Source organism: Haemaphysalis longicornis, unplaced genomic scaffold (assembly GCF_048455015.1).
Source record: "Haemaphysalis longicornis isolate Haplotype H1 unplaced genomic scaffold, Haemaphysalis longicornis Haplotype H1 scaffold_6, whole genome shotgun sequence".
Taxonomy (NCBI): domain Eukaryota; kingdom Metazoa; phylum Arthropoda; class Arachnida; order Ixodida; family Ixodidae; genus Haemaphysalis; species Haemaphysalis longicornis.
This window is the reverse complement of record NW_027526407.1, coordinates 139,681,543-139,700,205: the sequence shown is the minus strand read 5'-3', so window position 1 is coordinate 139,700,205 and position 18,663 is coordinate 139,681,543. Positions and strand designations below refer to the sequence as shown.

General features: G+C 45.8%; 1 long non-coding RNA gene across 1 annotated transcript; it reads left to right on the top strand.

The window, feature by feature from the left end:
• Positions 1 to 2,911: 2,911 nt before the first annotated feature.
• LOC144141959 (uncharacterized) lies at positions 2,912 to 18,294 on the top strand. The gene is made up of 3 exons (XR_013316775.1): positions 2,912 to 3,010; positions 6,555 to 6,777; positions 17,867 to 18,294. It is a non-coding gene; the product is annotated as an uncharacterized LOC144141959 (long non-coding RNA).
• The last annotated feature ends 369 nt before the right edge of the window (positions 18,295 to 18,663 follow it).

Below are 18,663 nucleotides of genomic sequence, written 5' to 3'. Positions count from 1 at the left end.
CCACCTGTTGTCCGGCATCAAGTGCTCGTTGACATAGATGTTATGCTGAGCACCAGAGAAAAGCGGGTCTTAGAAGTAGTTAAACTTGCCTTCCTGGCTGTCGGTGGGAGCCCGTTCCGCTTAGTCCTGATTAGAAACACTACAATTGCATCGATTTTTTAGTTTTGTTGTGAACGCTGTCAGCAATGAGAAATTCTGACTGGTCCAGCGGAAATACCTAGTACGCTGTGAATCTCATTGCCATCGCATCTCCTCTGTCCGACGGTTGGTGGTAGACACTTTATTTCTACGTTGTTAAGCCAGCCATTTTGCTCTAGCTCAAAGGTGTCTGTCAAATGCACGTTTTCCTGCTTTAGAGCGGCAACGTTGGTCCCCGGACTTCTTCACGTCGCACGTGCTAGTTTTCGTCTCAGCCAAACATTTCTTAAGGTCATGAACTGTATCACCCATTTCGAAATGTGGACTTGATGAAAGCCATGAAACTTCATTGTAGGGGATTATGTTAATGACATTTATGACTGAACGACAGCATATCAGAGCCCGCAGGCACAAAGGCACGGTGATGTATGCTGGCATGCTCGTAGACGTCGGCATGTCGGTAGCTGACGGCTTGGTAATAGCGATAGTGTCGATGGTGGCAGGTTTGGTGAGGAAATTATTGGAGGTATAGGAGAAATTTCACAAATATAAAGGCGAAATGAAAGGAAAAGGTGCTACGAAATGCTTATTGAAAACGGATTTCACTTCTTGTAAAGAAATTTATAAAAAACATTTGCCGCAAATATGAACGCTTAGAGTAAGGACTTGTGTTTACGGATCTGATAACGGATCCAGTAGGACAGCCTCGTTTCGTAAAGGTAATTTCAAAGAGAGGAGTATTTCTCATGCGTCTTGCATCGATGATCTGTAAAAGGTGGTTCTGCTCATTGAGGGTCTTGATGACGTCTTCTTGTGGTGGATGGCAGCATAGAGATGACTCCGGCACAGGTGTTTGTCTGTGCAGGCACATGTGACACGAGGGCATAGATCTTGCATTCGGTACTGAGCGTGGTGAGTGATGCGTATCGGTGGGCGCGGTCTTCGCGAGGAGTGCTCACTACGATGAAATTGGGCTGGTAATGCAAGCGAAGCAGGTGCTCACGGTCGAGCGGTAGCTGCGCTCGCAGCTGGATGAGAGATGCAAGTTCCAGGGTTGAAATGCGAGGAGATTCAGGCAGCCTCATGGCCTCAGGACTACCTTGATATTCGAGTGCGTGGCTTAGTGCCTAAGGCGTTGTACTGCTGATCACGAAATCGCGGGTTCGTTTCCCGGCCGAGCCGGCCGCTTTTTAGATAGAGGCGAAAAGCAAAAACTCCTTTGTGTACGAGAGTTCGGCGCACGTAAAAGATCCTCAGGTGGTCAAAATTAACCCAGAATCTTCCACTAGTGCGCGCCTCATCACCAACGTTGAGTAGGCGCGTTAAAGCCTACAATCAATCAATCAATCCGTCAATCAATCAATCAATCAATCAATCAATGTCCGATTGCGGAGGTGGCGATTGGGGGGGAGCGGGGAACGATCTGTCGGGGTGAGCTCGGGCTGTTTCGGTCATTGCCGGTTCCGTCGGTGGTTTTGGAAGCGGGTCTGTGATTCAGTGGTGCCATTGACGTGAGAGCGCTGTGTCTACGGCGCACTACGATCGAGCGGTTGGAGTTGGGGTGTGATTTAATGGGACAAGCGTCATCGTCATCGACAGCGATATATATTTATTCCAGAGAGGGTTCTGGTATCGCATACGACGGAAAGGCGTTCGGCGTGGTTAGAAGAGCGTCTCTTGTAGTTACTTTGGTTGAGTTCGATGCAATTGTAGAACCTGGGGCATTCGGCGCGGCGTCGGTGGTCGGGTCGGTGAGCGTCACTGCGGCACGCCGAAGCTGCTCATCTACGTCGGCTGCAGTGGTGGCCGTAGCTCTGCTGGGTAGGGCCGATGGCGAGGTGAGGTGCGTTATACTTAGGCAAGCGACCCACCTGCGGGAATCTGCTATCCCTGATTTGAGAGTTCGGGTGATCGAAGGGGGATGAGGATGGTATCAATCGATGCCGGTTGACTTACTGGTGATAGTGATACCAAATTATGATGACAGAGTTGGATTGTTGCGCAGATACGGCGGGTTTGCTTGAGATCCCCTACGAGGACGTTTGACTAGTCTGGACCCCTAGTGCCGTCTCCAGTTGAGGAGTGCTTGCGCCAGTGCCTGTGCAGGCGCTCTTCCACATTGCAGCAGTCAAGCCGCATGCGGATCAGCAGGTAGCGGTCATTCCTGCTGATGCATGCAGGCAGTGGCCGTGGCGACAGGCCAGTCACAAACCGATGGTGGGGTTGCACCGTCTGCACCATGCGTGCCAAGGTGGTGCGGGCCTCGTTGAAGGCAGTGACGTCCCAGGAAACAGGGGTGCCCACCTGGTGGGCCTCCCAGGCTCGGGCGCCGGCGTCCTCGTGCTTCCGGTGTCACTGTGGCCCGGCAGCCAGTGGAGCCGCAGGTCGCAGCTTCGGGAGGCCACCCGGTGGAGCTTGGCCGCAAGGGAGGGCTCCCGGCAGCCGCTGCTGTTGGTTTGCTGCTCGGCCGTGTGCAGGTGTTGCAGGGCAGGCCTGAAGTCTATGAGGATGACCATCCCAGGGTTGCCCTGTGGCCCCCTCTCGAGGAGGAGGTCGACTCCAGGTGCAGCCTGCCCAGCTCCGCCCGAGTTTAAGAGTGCCATGTCTGCAGCAGCGAAACGGTTCTGAAATGCTTTCTTCGCAGCAAGGGTTAAAAATTCTGCTATTTGTAAAGAAAAATGACACATTTATGTTTCGCTTGCTTTGCTACCGACATTTCTTAAAGTTTATTTATGAGAGAAAGTGCAAAGAACATAATGTTTATTAAATTTATGTTCTATTTTCAGCCGAAGTTTGCCTTCGAGCACAAGAATTTGAATATCGCAATTGGAGGATATGTACTTTTCCACGCAAAATGGGGGCGGGGAGATAAGTGAGTTAACTTCTTCTTTACTTAGAACTTAGAATAGTGCGGTTTCTGGTTACCATTTGAACACTGTTTGAATGCGGATGTCGTTTATTAACCTAACCACAAAATCATGAGAGATATATTTACATTTTTCGCTTGGCTGTCGTACTGCATGTCATTCGCAAACCGAAGCATACCAAATGGAGCTATATTTATTACTCAGGAACAACCACCATGGATTTGTTACGCTTTAAGAACTGACAAGCACCTTGTAAAGCACTTGCGGAATAACGTCGTGTTTGTAGTAACATGTGTACACTATAAACTGTTCGAGAAGGGCATTGAATACGAAGACAGTGTGCAAAGGTGCTATACTCACAAGTTGCGGAACTGTCACAGGTTTATATGCTGTGTTTCAATTATTTGCATCAATTTGTAGTTTTTCAAGGCTCTCTGAAAATTCTAATGCGAAAATAGGTGGGTCTTGCTTCTACATTTATATTCACAGAACATTTCGTTGTTTTAAAAGCCTCATGTCCTACAGAAAGGCCCGACAAACATGAGTATTTTAGCATAAAATAGACTACTGCAAGCTACAACTGCAACGGAAACTGTAGCAGAAGTACGCGTAATTTGTCCTTGTTCTTCACACATAGTTTTGTTTTGCTTAATAGGCAGTCTTTATGAATAGTCCCCCAAAGCAATGAGTGAAATTGATTGATCATTCTTCGAGCTTTAAAGTTTAAATACCTAGAACGGGTTTGCAACCGGCTGTCGCACATATTTAGGGCATGTACGGACATAAAGTGTATTCAATATGCTTTTTTTCTGCATTTATCAACTTTGTTCATAGTTCTAGTTCCCCTCGCTTCAGACAGCGGGCCATGTGCTCGGGGTATTTACTCAATTTAGCGTTATTTATAGAGTATCAGCCAAGGCTAAACTATTTTACTCGTACTCAGAAAATTTCTGTAAGAATCCACACACTAGTTGGCTATAGGCATCAGAATTGCCATGCCTTCCACAGTAAGGTAAAACATTTGTAAGGTAGAATCAAGATGCATGACAGAAGCTACGAATAGAAATGACAGGCTTGTTCAAATCTTCACCGTATCTCTAAAGCTGGTAGCATGTAACCCATCAATATATACAGGGCCAAACCACAACTAAGGCAATGCAAATTGATTAAACTCTCAATTACCAATGTTTCCTCCTTGTAGAGGTACGCTTTCTCTAGTGGCGATGATGCGCCAAAACTTGATTGCCACGAAGGGCGTCGCCTTGTTTGGCAAGGGAACGTTTCACATCAGCGATAACAATTTACTTCGATCAGACCTCCGCTACAAATAAACGAATTTATATCCCCTCACGAATAATACTATCTCCGCACGCTTCACAGCGAACATATATTGGTGCAGACCTTCACAATGACTATGCTGCTGTGAAACCAAACCCTTATATCACTGAAATGCACGATGCTGTCTTTTCTAACAGAGGATAGAAAGCGGTTTATACAGTAGCAGGCAACCGATTTTCTTAACAATAATAAGGCACACCGATATAATGTCACAAAAAGAGGAAAATTCTCATTTGAACCAAAAATGACACTCGGGCTTTTGAAGCAAAACATTACCCTCATCCACGTGCAATCTCGACGTGGTCCATAGTTTTGCCTTGGAGTTTGGCCGCAGAAGTGTTGCAACCACGGTCATAAGTCGTTGTTATGGGAAAAGAACGCTCGAGCATCTTAGTTTGTTATTGATATCTTCGGCGCCTCAACTACTGCGGTGGTGTGACGATCACCTGGCACTAAAATGTATATAGATGAAAGAAAATCAAATATCATCACTAAAATCTATTTCCTAATTCTAAATATCTCATAAACGTTCCTGCAGGTTAATAGAAAAATAGAGAAGAAAAGCGTTTACCTGAACGGAATGCCTCTAGGTCATGTGGGCAAGGAAATGTAGGAGGTAAGGGTGCTTGCGCCCTGTGACATTTTTTTTTATTGAACCATGTGGGTATCTTCCGAAATCTTGGGTAATCCCTACACTACATGACTGGTTCTATCTGACCCTTGTCTGTATACTGCAAGACCGAAACTGCTTTTATAGAAAAGTGTCAAAAACCTTACGCGTTTTCACGCATTATACATACCTCGACGAAGAACATTATTTGCATAGTATATTTCGGCTGTGTTTCTGAGTTGTTAACCCATTTCTGAAGATTAACTACAAAAAAGTACCTAAGCTGAGCAACAAAACTTCATTTGAAATACTTTTTCACGCATATTACATGCCTCGACGAAGAAAATTATTTGAATAGTATATTTCGGCTTTGTTTCTGAGTTGTTAACCCATTTCTGAAGAATAACCACGAATAAGTGCATAAGCTGAGGAACAAAACTTCTTTTGAAATAATATAGTACAGCCTCAGCTCTATTGTTCTTCATTGTGTAAGAGTGAAGTTTTACCATGACAAACGCCCCGTTTTTATGTCAGGTCTCATTATTTCCTCCAATCAACGGTTGCTTGGGCTTTGATTTTTGTCGAGTTCTTAGAATTCTTTAAAAGCTTGATGTTTGCGAGTTGGTTTAACGTGATGTAAAATGGCTCAAAGGCGCAAAAACTATTGGCACGGAACGAAACAAACACGACAGACAAGGCACCACTTCAAACTAAAAGTCACTGTTGGAAATGCAGAAACACAGTTTTTTATATAAATTTCAGTTTAAATGTGGTTCCGGGTCTGCATTGTTGGTTTCTTCTCGTCGCCGCGTCATTGCGCCTTCGAGTACTTTTCAATTTAAGGTACTTGTAACTCTACCAACAATTTAAAATAAAATGTAATAAGCCGCAAGTCAAGATACTCCTGCCGTCTACCGACTTTAGACTGTACCACAAAGAAGTAACATACAGAACACATCATAGCTTATAGTTATTTTCTGTTATATCGCTTATAGAAAACAAATCACTAATTATGTATGAATGTCTGCAAGAAATGTCATTGCTTGTGCGAACATCAACTATTCTGGCTCAAAGTGAAACAGATATCTGCAAAAAGCAGGCAAAACATACCTTGGAGGAACAAACCTGATCCTCATAACAGCGCCAATCAAAAATTGGATGGTTGAGTGCAATATGCAAATTGTGTACAGTATTATGTTTTCATGAAGCACGAAGTGTAATGTGCGGGCAGGACGATGTGTGAATGTAGGACTCAAAAAACACGAATAATGGGGTATAAAATATCGCTACTTATTTCAACGAGTGCAGACGTATCTCAAGATTTGAAGTCACCACACGCAAGCACACTCATTAACTGCTGTGAATGTAGAAAATTTTTGAAGTCCACGCAATTAAAATATTCTCAGAGACAACTGCGTAAGCCAGCTATCACTACCACTACCTGTAAAAAATAAATATAGTTTAATATTGTGATTCCGGGTCCGTTGATAAGTTTCTTCCCGTAAAAATAAACTGTGAATTTTGACCCTTTTCTTAACGCCTCAGCCTTCGTCTTTATCGTTTTTCCGCCTTTAAAACACGATCAATGTTTCAAATTACAGAATCAACCTGAGGATTGATACTCCAAAATTCCGTGACCACATTCTTATGAGCGTTTCTTCTGGCGGGGAGACGACTTGCCTTCTGAAGATGTACGAGGAGGGATTCGTATTCAGACGCGTCGACGACAAAAACGAAGCAACGCTATTTCGTAAGGTCAGAGAAATACCATTAGACAAGATGTACATCGAACCAATGCCGGAAAACATCATCAACTTAATAATCGTACGTACCACACCCACATTCCCCAAGTCGCTGCAATCCACGGCTTTGATCGCAATGTTTTACTGGAGGCTAGTAAACTTTGAGTCATAAATGGGCCATGAAAACAACATACAATTTAGTTATATTTGAGAGATCTGCCCTTTTCTAATGCACGCAACTCTATCGCAGTCACAAAATGCATTTGTTAACAAAAAAGTGACCAGAAAATAAGCAGCAAATTTTAAACCTTCGCGCCAAAGTCATGTCAAGGCAGGAGTGACGTATTCTGGGCTAGCACTGTACAAGTAATTATCAGTGTGTTATTTACACGTTAGGAATCAATTCGTGCAATCAAATAAATAAGACGGGCACTACAATCTCCCAGTCATGTTTCTACTACTTTACATCCTTTCGCCTCCTCTTGCTAAACAGACTTGTTTGCGCGCGGAGCGTAGAATTTTCGCAACTGTATCGGATGGCTTAGAAGTTCCCCAAGCGTGTTAAACTTCTTCGCGGATCACCTTGGTCAGGAAAGCGACTTGAGGTTGTGGCGTCACTGGAAAAAGTTTTCGGAAATTTTCCTTCACCTTTGCACGGATGGTTTCGCGTAGTGTGTCGGAGCTAAAGCCCCAGCAGATATCTTCTCCTGAATGAAAGCACTGATTGCGCGGTCGTACTGCCTCGTTAGTATTTCAACTGTCTTCTCCAACGCGGCCGCCTCAGATACGAATTCGGCGACTGTCTTCGGGATGTTGCGGATGATGCGCGCGGACAGCTCTTTGTTACACTTCGCATCAGAAGACTTGCTTTCAATTCCTCGCTCATTTCTGGGTCCGCACGGGGAAAAAGTCACTTCAATTTATCGACAAACACGAGCACGCTTTCATTGGGATGCAGCGTACGTGTCTGCAGCAGCTGCTCGGCGCTTTCCTTGCGCACCAGGTTAGTGAACGTTTTTGAAAACTCGGTCTCGATAATTTCGAGGTAGTACAGGTAGTCAGCGCTTTCTTGTGGTTCCCTAATGACATGGGGGCGGAGTGTTCAAGGTAGCAAAAGACCTGCCTGAGTGTTTCGTCCTCATCCCATCCGCTAAACATCCGTAGCCTGTCGAGATCTTCGAGCCATTACTTGGGATCTTCCGCGAAATGGTGGCTCGTGACCCGTGAAATGATGGTGGCTCCCGGGGATGCTGCTGAGCTACAGGAGTGCTCACCGCGTTGGTCATGGTAGATGCGTTTTTCAGGGCCTCCGTCGTGACTTCTTTCGTCTTTCGACCTTGCTTTCTGCGGCTGGCAGGAGTTGCGCTTGGTTAACAACTTGAAGAGGGTTTAAGGTGCAGGTAACCGGCACCTGTACCAGAAGTCACGGAGCAAAACAATGACGCGGTTGGCTTGAAAGAAAAACAAATTATTTCAAGCGAACTTCTCCTTCCCTAACAACTCAAAAAATGTGGGGGAAAGTTTGACATCCACTTCAATGAAGCCGTAGGTCTACAAACGAAAGCTGATCATCTTTCTCCGAAACGTTGCTGTTGAAGAAAAATTCGTCGTGTTCGAGGATTCAAACCAGATACCACCGCTTAACCGGACCATTCGTCCTACCACCTAGCGGTGGTCCCGGGTTCGAATGCTGGACCAGGACGAATTTTGTTTCAGATGCGAATTTTCTGAGAAAGCTCTTTAGCTATCATTTGTAACTGTACGGCTTAATTGAGGGGGATGTCAAACTTCCCTTCGCACAAACTTACTCCACCTTCTGAATGTCACCCAAATGTGATCGGTTAACACCTGTCCATCAGTTCGAGTTCTTGATCAATTCGTTCTCGCGCGACATACGTCTAGCGTCCTGGTTTGCTCAGTTGATAGAACGAGTGTTCCGGTTAGGTCCCGGGTCTGAAGCCTGGACCAGGACGAAGTTTTCTTCAACTGCGAAGCTTTTGAGAAGTTGATAATGTTTTCTTTGTAGCCGTATGACTGGACTAAGGTGGATGTCTAACTTTGTTTTGCAGAAACTTACTCCACCTTGGGCAGTACGTTTCTGTGAAGCAGTCAACAAAGTAACGTGCACAGGCGTGTTCCAAATCAAATGTCGCGGCCTCAGCTCTGCTGGAGTTTAACTTTTGGCGCGAGTGTTTTGGCATGAGTAAGTCAAACCGTGGATATACATCGAGAACACTGTCGACAAATCAGACTATTCTAGGCTAGCGACGTTTGGGCAAGATATTCTACCTATCAAATGAGATAACCTTTGCGGCACCAGAAAGGCACAATAGAACAGGCGCTTCGATTGGGGCACAGATAACACCGCCCGGTGCATCTGGGCCAGAAGAACAAAATATAAACAAATACAACGCTTTGTTCGCGGGAATATCTTATATAAAAAAAATAAATCGACTTGGGCCATATGGTACAACGAACTGACCACAGCTAGACCACAAGGACAACCGAACAGACACCTGGAGACGGGACTAGAAGACTAGGAAGGTCATTCATTTTATGGAGAGATGGATTTTTGAAAATTCCGAGGCTTAGTTTGAGCCCGGGTAGCGCGGTACAGAAGCGGGTTAAAGTCAGTAAAGGAGGCCTTAGTCCTCAGTGGACCTAAATAGGCTCTTGCTGATGACGTTGACGATTTGTTTTCAATAATATCTCGATTTCGTTTTTGAAGTTTTGCATAAAGTAGGTGTAATATTTATTCGAACCATACTATCTATTCACCGAACCAGAACTTGCACTTTTGCTTTATGGCCCGTTTAAAAGGAGTGGCGTGTTATGACACATCTGTTTTGTGATCATTTGAGATGCCAAAAACCGCATTCGGAAACATTTTTTGCGCTATGCGTTACGAGTGTAGTCTTTATTTTTGCATGAGGGCAGTAACGCCAAGATTAAGGCTTTTAGTAAGAGTGCGGCACCAATGTTCCACGAGGCTTTTAGTCTCTGTGTGGGATAGAGGAGTTCAGCCCTCATATACTGTGTGCAGGTCCGCACCTGTTCCGATAGTTTAAAACTGTCCGTGCGTAAAACTGCGTGAGATATTTTTGTTTTCTAAGCAGCCATCTTTATTTTATCAAATATGTTTCAGTTCACTAGCGGCCTATTTTAAGTAACAATAAAAAATCTTTGATTGTTCAGATAGGTCTTTGAAATTCAAGATATAAAGTGTTCTCTTTTTTTGAAACCAATTAGTCCAAAATAGAACTACACGAACGCGTAAACATAAAAGTGATTTTGTTTGCTATCAAAGGCCTAATATTACGGCACTCTGTTTTTTTTTTCAGGTCACCGGAGACTTTTTACGCCAACTTGGGTATACGTCCGGTTCGGATACGGGGATTTAGAAAAGAAAAGGAATTGTTGAGAGAGAGAATAAACATGTTTAGTCACTAGCTCATTGGCGTAGTATGGTGAATGCAGCAGCAGCACTCGTGGGGGGGGGGGGGGGGGGGGGGGGGGTACTTTAGTCCGCGATGCCTTGGTCATTGCTGGCTGCTCGTGCAATTTCTATCAGCATGTGCTCTTTCCAGAGGTCGGAGCTGGACAGCCGGTCCAACCACTGCTCGCACAGAATAGGGGATTGATGGTGAGTGAGGGATGGGGATTGCTCGCATTCCTAGGCCAGATGGAACAAGCTGCCGGGCTGGGAGCAATAGTTTTTGGTGGTTTATATTGGTAAAGGTAGATATCGTGGAGTGCGGCTGAGGGGGGGTAGGACTTGGTCTGGAGCCAGCGGAGTGTGGAGGTTTCGGCTCGGGAACGGTGGGAGTGAGAGGGAGCCCGCCCCGAAACATTCCATATGTACAGAATTATGGTAATACAAAATTTGTAACTCGGCTGACACAACCCCCGAATGAAAACAAGAATATGTTTTCGAAACAAATGATAGTACCGTATTACGTTGAAAAATTGTGACACCGGTTATATATCTTTAAGACTGCCAGGCACGCCAGATAATGGTCCGTGCGAATACCGTACATACGGAATAAACGAAAAGCATAAAAAACCGTACGAAAAACATAATGCACCGCCTTTAGCGTTTTAATACAACAAAAACGCAAATCGGCACCGACCGTGTATAATATTACACTTCTTTTCATTCGGTTGTTTTTGGAATGATTATCTGCGTTAGTTACGAGAATGTTCGCTATATTCCGCTTGAATTCAGTATTCTCATAATTCCTTCTTAGCAGCATAGCCAGCAAACTTTTGAGCGACACGAGGATGATTGCCACACCGGAAACGCCGCAAGAAAGCCGCAAGAAAAAAGCAGTAATTCCATACATTCATGGTGTCAGCCACAAACTCAAAAAGATAGTAGGACGGTCGGGTGTACAGCTGCTGTTTTCTGCCCCCAACAAACTGGGCGGGCTCTGCAGGAGAGTGAATGTAGATCAAGCAGCGGAGAAAGGATTCCAGGTAAATGACACCAAGCCCTTTGTCGAATGCCAGGACGCGGTGGTCTACGAGATCCCCTTGGTGCCTTGTGGCAAGTCGTACGTGGGACAAACCGGGCGGTACATCAACGACAGGTTAAGGGAGCATGCCAACACATTGAAGACCGGCACGGGCAGCATGCTTGCCCAACACGTCAAGTCTTGCCGATGTACACCACAGTTCGACAAATATAGTATCTTACGAAGATACAAGGGCCAGCGGACGCACGAAATTTGTGAAGCGTTTGCGATACACAAAAGAGGATCCTCGTGTGTAAGCACCCCTTCAGTAGCTCTCCTGGAAAAAGAAAAATCATACTTGTCAAGATAGCGTCTTCCATTGATTGTGACTTTTCCTCTGTTAGCAAATAACCTAATTCATTCACTGATCATGCGCGCGGCTACTCTTTGATAATATTTCGCCTATATATTTCGTTCTTTGCTTTCAAATAAACAGTTGATAGTCAGCGCTTGTGTAGTCTTCGTCTTCCCTTTGTCGCGTGGTTCGCGCTGTTTTGTTAAAGTTTAAATCCTTATATACGGAACGTTTCACTTGAGAGGAACCCGTTGACGCTTCCTTCTGAAGTAATACACGATGTCCGCGTAGCCTTTGAGTGTGCGGGGGTATTCTCCTGGTCTCGGGTGGCCTGGGAGTTTGCTCGGATGTAGTTTACGCGGGAGTACCATGTGCCGTATTATTTCTGTCAGGATACTCATGTACAGGGGTCGAAAATATGTACATCGGACGCTACGCGGTGGTAAGTAGGTTCTTGAGGGCGACGGGTTATATGCGGCCGAGCAGTAAGTTGCGGAAGACTTCGGAGTTCGTGGTGACTGTGATCTAATCGCAGTTGGTTGTGGCTGCTAAGGCTATGGCAATTGCCTCAACGGCGTCTCTCGATGTTGTGCATATCGTGGTAGCGGTGAATTGGGTATTCTGGAGGTCGATCACCGTCACTGCATGGGCTAATTTTGCGGTGGTAGCGTGCGGTGTCCGTGTAGCATTGTATTTCACACTCCACAAACGTGAAGGGAAACCACTAGATTTTATAATATTGGGTGCGAAAGAATTAGTCACGCAGGACGTGGCCGTGAGGTGATAAACTTGACTATGCAAGAATACAGCTACATGTTTGCATTAAGTATACTGGCGTTAGTTATTAACTAAAGACATGTAGTTCAACCTGCGGCTACTGCCAACACGTGGCACACAATTCAACTCCGCATTGGGCAACTAGTTATGATAGCTGCTGGCGCCGCCCTTGCTGCGTACCTGATTACGAACACCTATAATGGACAGGGCTTGGACGGGCCTTCAATAATCGGACCAACGGTATCTTGGTTTTAAAACAATAGCCGTTCTTTGACTATCCGAAAACTGAAATGTTGTTCTGTGTATCTGCCCGTCACTACATGTTTCTGCCACCATGACGAAAAAAATGCTTAGACACAATATATATTAAAGCCAGACCATAGACCCTTTGCAAAACGGCGGGCCACACTGAACATTCAGCGGTGGCCAAAATGTAACGTGGCGGCAGAGCCAATGACTTGAACGATGGTTGAAGGATGAGCAACAATCTATTTACAGAATTCAGAAGGCGGCCATAACAGCGCGCGCTGCGAGCCAGCCACTTCTTCGTCGTCCTCGTCGTCTTCTGTGATGAGCCATGATGGGGCATTGGCCGCCTAGTCGTCCCGTGACATTACCCCCCCGGTCAAGGGCGCCCGTCCCGGTCGAAGCTGCAGCGCGGTGATGACAGGGACGCAGATGAGCAATGTCGAAACACGCATGCCAGGCAGAATGCCCCACACAGCTTCGTCGTCGTCGCAGAAGCTTGTTCGTGACGCCACATGCGGCTGCTGTTTTGATCGTCTTTGATGGCGTAAAATGACCCTTTGCTCGCCGGCGACCGTCCCGGTCTAGGCCGCAGTAGCATGATGAGTTCGGTGAAGGTGAACGATGTGATGAGAATATACAGTGAAGCTCTTGCCACCACGCATGTAAGGGGATGGGTTTGGTGAGCTCCGGCCCACAGCAGCGACGCGCCCACAAAGGAATGACGAACCGGGGAGGGCTTGCTACCACGTCGGACCCCAGGGCTGGGGACACGTCGTCGTCGTGGTCAGGTCAAACGTCGTCGTCGGATCGGCTCGTCACGGGCTGGGGACACGGGGCGGGGAACGTCGTCGAGTTCTTGTAGCGGTGGGGCTGGGGCTGCCCGACGCGGTTCACGCACCCTCGATGATTACAGTGATGCCGATGAGGTGCGAAGCTTTGTTTATTGTTCATTGTTTATTGTTCAAACGGAAACGCAATACAGGAGGAGGTCCCGAAGTTCCAAAGAACTGTCCGGGGGACCTCCCATAAAAAGATATCAAACATTGCTACATTTGAAAGCAGCTACAATTATACATTGCTGAAAAAAGTAACATGATTAGTACAAAAAAACACTTCATAGACAAATTAGTTTGGACATTATACAAGAATAATATATGTCATGAAGTTTTGAACAATACAGTCATCAGCGTACAGTCATCAGCATAATTGAAAAGTTAACTGTCAACTCAAAACTTAGGCAAAAAACTGCGTACAAACAAGCATAAGGAAGCAGTGACGAACCACTCAAAAACTTAGAAAACATGATATTTTGGGAATCCTATGAAGTTATCCATTCGTTTGTAATAAGAGTGTAACGAAATATTGCTTCACCCTTCTACTAAACTGTGTTGACGTGCGAGAGGATTTTATGTGGTTAGGGAGGCGGTTCCATATTGAAATGCCCATGAAGTAAGCCGTAAATTGACCATAATGTTTTGGCTTTGGGTAGTAAAACATTGTTATTTTTGGAAAACCGCGTGTTCTTGTAATTAAGCAGAGCAGTGGCTGTTACGCTGTCAATAAATATTCCCTGGCCACGACCACGGTAAATCACTGTGGTTACCTTTTGTTGGAAAATATTTATCACAGGCAAAATATTTAAGCTGTGAAATATCGGGTTCGCGTGAGCCATGAAAGAACTAAACGTAATGAGCCTCAACGCTTGGGTTTGTAAATGTTGCACATGCGCAAGATGAGTGGCGTATGTGTTACCCCATGTAGACACGCAGTATTGCAAATGGCTATTAATGAAAGCGTGATAAAGAGAGATCATAATGTAACGCGGAAAATAGTGACGTGATTTAATAAGTACCCTTAGCCCGAATCCGATTTTTTTAGATAGCAGTTTAGGGTGCAGATTGAATTTTAGGTGTTGGTCCAGCAGCAAGCCTAGGCACATCACATCTGATGAGGGATGAATGACGTGGTTTTGTAACCGTAACGGCGATGTTAGTTCAATTGTGCGCAGCTGCGAGTGAAAGATTACAAAATGGGTCTTTGTAGGATTTATGCAAAGTTTGTTTTCGGCGCACCAGTGGGATAGGTTGCTTAGATCAAAATTTAATTGATCAACTATTCCGTTTGCCGATATATTGTAAGCATAGATGGTTGTATCGTCAGCATATAGCAAGCAATTACTAAAACGAGACATTCTGGCAGGTCGTTTATGTAAGCTGGGCTGGACGGAGATGACGACCCGCACTCTCCACCAAATGTAACGTGGCGGCAGAGCCAATGACTTGAACGATGGTTGAAGGATGAGCAACAATCTATTTACAGAATTCAGAATGCGGTCATAACAGCGCGCGCTGCGAGCCAGCCACTTCTTCGTTTTCGTCGTCGTCTTCTGTGATAAGCCATGATTGGGCATTGGCCGCCTAGGTGTCCCGTGACAATATATATTAAAGCCAGACCGTAGACCCTTTGCAAAAAGGCGGGCCACACCGAACATTCAGCGTTGGCAGCGCTGGTGGTTAACGCCACGGCGCTATGATTAAGGCACCATCTGCCAGGAACATCTTTTCAGTTACGCGTTTTGACCCATCGCTTCATCATTCTTCAGCCTTAAAAAGAGAGATTTTTGGTTATTTTGTACGCGCTCCTAGTGCTCTTAAAACATAAGGCACGACGCTCGCGCACTGCTGCGTTCATCTTTGCAAACGGTAAGGTAATGTGAAGTGATGGTGGGCGAAAGGTACGTACGAAGCGGACCCGTAGCGCTTCTGTTTTAAATTTGGCAATCTCCAGAGCAACGCGACTTCTTTTGAACAATATTTTGACGCGTTTTCTGCAGATTTCCATGTTTTTGATCCCGCTAGTCTTCGTGTTGCACGCTGCAAAACTTTTGAACATATGGATTCAATAAATGTTGACTGCCCAGGTGTGCGAAAAATAAATACGGATGCAAAAATTTCTTCTCGCCCGGAGTCGATTGTTTCGAAAATGCTGAAATGTACAGAACTGTCATCGGCTAATATTCTGTCTGACAATTTTGCGCATTCTTTGAAGCAATGTGCCCCTCCTGCTGATAGGATAAAATGGAGGGTGGTTCCGGTTCACAAGTCTGATGATTCACATTTTCCAGGCAACTACCGTCCTATATCATTAACGGGTATTCCCTGTGAAATGTTTGAGCATATTTTGTGTTCCCTTATTATTAGGTACTTAGTGTCTAATTCGTTTTTCACTAATTGGCAACATGGCTTCAGAAAATATCGATCATGTGAAACACAGTTCCTTTCTTTCACCGATGATCTGTTTAAGAATGTAGACAAGGGTTGTGATATTGAGTGTATTTTCCTCGAAATTGCCAAGGCTTTTGACTCTATCTCGCATGATTTACTTATTGTCGCGAAATTCATGTCCCTCCTTGACGGGTTTTCTTGCCGCTCGCCATTTTCGGGCCGAGAGGAGCCGTACCGCGTAGCGGAGGAATGTTCTCGCCGCCATTGCCGCACCCGGGTCGGCTGGCCATGTGTTTCGGGGAGAGAGTTGGGCGAGAGTGCCGCGGCCTACTGAAGGCTGCGCCCCGCGAATTCTCGGAAGACGCGCGGCCCGGTGGACGGTGTGCGTGGTGCAGCGCGGGGTTTCCGGGGAGAATGGGCTGAGAACTGGTGGTGGCCGGACGTACGGCCGGGACGCGGCGTCGGCCATGAGGGCTGTGCTGGGGAGGCCGAGCGACGACGGCGGTGAACTTCGGGCCCCCGAAGATTCCTCAAGGAGGCGACAGTGCGCGGCCGGAGTTCACCCAAATTGCGTCGCTGATCAGCGGCGCCCCACCACAGACGACCGACAGCCTCCGTCACCCCGGCGAGACCATCAGCCGGACCGCAGCTAAGATGTTCTCCCCTTCTCCATCTTTCTTCGGACTCTTCCTATTCATCTTCTGTGTTGTATTTCCCTAAGCGGACTGCACGGGCTTATCCGCCTCCTTCAGTGCACCACGCGGTATGTGTTTCTAGCGGGCCTATTGTTAGTAGTTGGGGGAAGCCTCCAACCCCGCCTATTGTATACTCTACTGTCCCCTTCATTTACTGTCGTCTTCTCCTCGGGCTCGTAACGGCGTGTACCTTTTCTTTCATTGGGATTAATGTACTTCGTGTCGGTGTCTTGGCAGCTCTGACCCCAACGGGGTGTCAACTGCAGTGTGTATTAACTCGTCAACCCTCCTGTCTGTTTGTTTCGAATTTCCTGTGAATGTGAAGTAAATGCCCGTTGTTTTGAAACTGTTTTCCCGTGCCCCGTCTCGTGCCTCACGCCAGCGGCCAATCAGGCGTGGACCTATCGCCGGTTAGCAGGTCCGAACCACATCCTTTATTCGTATCCAGGGGGGAGTTGTTTGTCGCTCCTCCCGTCCGAAGCATCGGCCACTAAATTACTGCCTCGCTCAATTCTGTGACACTTATCCTTACACTCAGCAAGCTAAACATAGATGACAATGTACTTTTTGGATAAAACGTTTCCTTTCTAATTGCACGCAATACATCATTGCTAATGGTTTTTTATACGGATCAATTTATGTCTCTTCCGGTTTTTCGCTTATGTAACGACCTTCCCAGTTGAATTACTCAATCAACCATCAAGCGTTTTTCAGATGATTGTGTTTTATACCACAAAATTAGCTTCCCAAATTATTTGCATGACCTCCCGGATGATCTTAGGAGCCTTTTTAATTGGTGCAAAAATTGGTTTATGAAATAAGCATCACTAAATGCAAAACCTTGCGAATATTTGCGCTACCTAACAACCAGAATGCGTATCATTTGAATAATATTCCTGTCTCTTCCGTTGACCCTTACAGATATCTTGGGCTGCAGATGACAGAATATCTTACTTGGAATATGCATGTAGAGTGCATAACTAACAATGCCAACCGCTTGCTTGGATATTTCGGCCTGAACTTCTACTTCGTGCCGTGGGATGTTAAATTAACATTTTTTAGGTCACTCATTCGTCCAAAATTAGAGTACGCCTCCGCGATTTGGAACCCCGTAAAAATCACGCTCGCCCGATGCATTGAAGCCATCCAGAATCGTGTGACTAGTGTAATTGTATCAAACCAAAGCCGTAATGCCAGCGTAACCTCAAGAAAATGTGTTCTTGGCCTGCCTGAGTTTTTGGAACGTCGCAAATATCATCGTCTTTGCCTTTTTAAAAATAATATTTTTCCACATCATTCATTTGGAAGAGCAGCTGGTGCTTCCGCCTGCATGTATTTCATCCCGCACAAGCTATGTAAACAAAGTTTGTGTTTCTTCTTGTCGAACTAACCTATATAATTTTTCTTTCATTCCAAGAACCAGCGTTGACTGGAACCACCTTCCCGCCTACACTGCTGCCCTCTCAGAGCGTTCCCGATTAAAGACTGCCCTACAAACTTCATTTGTTACAGTGTGTTGTAATCCTATTTACTTCCTCTTATGTACAACCATTGTTTTGTGTTATAGTGGTGTACCCCCCACTCCTTTCTGTAGTACCTTTTGGATCTAAAATTTTTGTAAATAAATAAATAAATAACCTAAAAACTATTACTGCCTGGAAGCCAACGGAGGCTTGTTCGGAACATTTCGTGGAGATTAGAGCAGTGCCTTTAAGTATGCTTTAGTCCTTACCACTTCTGGTTTACAAAGTTTGAGTAGTCGCAATCTGCGCGCTCACCAAAAAACGCGCCCCTGATAGTTCTTTCATAGCGGCTAGCCGCAACTAAAACAGGGCGAGGGCGCATCTGAATAAACACACATACAACTCGATGTTAAACGAGTGGGCAGCCGTAAGGCGTTCTTAGTAACAAACCCCGCATTTGTTTGCTCCTGTTAGTCTTCCCAGACGTATTCCACGCTGAAATTGTAGGATCTCGTTGGGCCTGTCAGTCGACTACCTCACCGAATAAAAGTCAAGAATATGCTGCTGTTCAAACAGAGGAAGAGCAGGAAAGGTGTCTTCAAAGCCAGTTGTGGGTAAAACAACTTTATGAGAAGCGCATCCCATCATTACGCGGTGGCCATACATAAGCTGCTCTGCGTTGGCTGCCTTTTCGCTGTTTGCTTTTTTTCAGCTGCATCAAAAGAAATATTGCTGCAGCGGCCGTGTGTTC